The sequence below is a fragment of the Crocuta crocuta genome, unplaced genomic scaffold, assembly GCF_008692635.1.
Source record: "Crocuta crocuta isolate KB4526 unplaced genomic scaffold, BGI_CrCroc_1.0 scaffold598, whole genome shotgun sequence".
Taxonomy (NCBI): Eukaryota; Metazoa; Chordata; class Mammalia; order Carnivora; family Hyaenidae; genus Crocuta; species Crocuta crocuta.
Window position 1 is genome coordinate 579243 of NW_027532848.1, and position 1638 is coordinate 580880.

A 1638-nucleotide genomic window follows, 5' to 3' on the forward strand; every position below is an offset into this window, starting at 1 on the left:
GGCTTTTGCTTTGCTTTTTTCCCATTTTGGAAACTAGATGCTCTGTTTTCAAATTATTTTCCAAAACCTTCTTTACCATGGAACATTTGTGATTAGGTAATACAAGAAAACATATTTATGCTGTTTCAGAAGTAGTTGCATGTCTTCTGTATTTGATGTTAAGTAGCTTTACAGATAGTATATATTATACATTCCTGTTAATCATAATAAATATATTTCATTTTGTTGAATACATTTAAAAGTTTGCATCCTAAAAAAAATAAAAATAATAAAAGTTTGCATCCTATTTTGCCACTTATTTGTAAATAGTAAATTACTACTTTAATTTGTTAACACCTAGATATTATAAAACGGTGCATATAAAAACTAAAACACTTTGGGATGCCTGGTGGCTCAGTTGGTTAAGCGGCCAACTTTGTCTCAGGTCATGATCTCGCACTTAGTGAGTTCGAGCCCCGCATTGGGCTCTCTGCTGACAGCTCAGAGCCTGGAGCTTGCTTCCGATTCTGTGTCTCCTTCTCTCTCTGCACCTCCCCGGCTCACACTCTGTCTCTCAAAAATAATAAACGTTAAAAAGATTAAAAACTAAAACATTTTACAAACACAAATGAGAAATTTTTCTGGAAAATGAATTTCACTTAAGTGCATTATTAAGATGCACTTAAAAAAATCTGATCCGCTTTACGTAGAAAAAATTAGATTTAAGAATCTATCTAGCAAAACTTTAATGGAGGAAGTGTTGTGATATTGATAAGAGTACAGAAGTTATTTTTATACTAAATCACAAGAATAAATAGTATGAAAGTAAAGATGGAGTGAAACTGGCAGTCCATCTTCTGTGATATACAAATGACTGTATCAAAATTTCCAGAGATGTAGTTCATTTTATATTAACATCTAATCATGTTACTTCTAAGTATTCATCTGAGGAGTAAACAGTTTAAATTTGATCTTTTCATTTGCGTCAAGTAAATGAATGTTTCATCTTTTTCCAAATATGTTTACTATGTAATGCTAGTCATTACTAGTCATTATGATGACTGTGGATAGTAAAAAAGAGAAAATTAAATCAAGCTAAAGCTTGACTTTTTCACTCCTTGCTCAAAAATGGACATTTGTTCCAATTGATTAATTTCCTTTCAAAGACCATGATTAATATATTGTTCTAGTTGTTACCAATCAGCCCTACCTTTAATGTGAACTACATTTTTTTAACCAAAGAAAAGAATCTTTACAAGAAATATAAGAAAAATGTGTTTGCCTATTTACTATTATATTATGACCTATAGCCTGGTATTTCTTGGAAATCCATCATCGTGGAGGTTTCCTTTATGTATTTAATAATTACATCTTAACATTTATTTATGAAATCAATCAAGAGACATCTAATGAGTGACCATTATGTGCCACATGTCTTTCTATGCATATAGTAGTCACTTCTCACCCTTACTGCATTTAAAGGACATTCAGAGTTACACAGCGGTTGGCATTATAGCTATTTATATCTCTTCTAATTTATAGTTGCTAGTTTGATGCTGAGAGTTAAGTAGGGGGGAATAGTAGTTAAAAGTTTCTAACATAAGCATCCTTGACTTTGCCTCCTATACTTTCACACTGAGATGGGGATTCTTAGTAGGT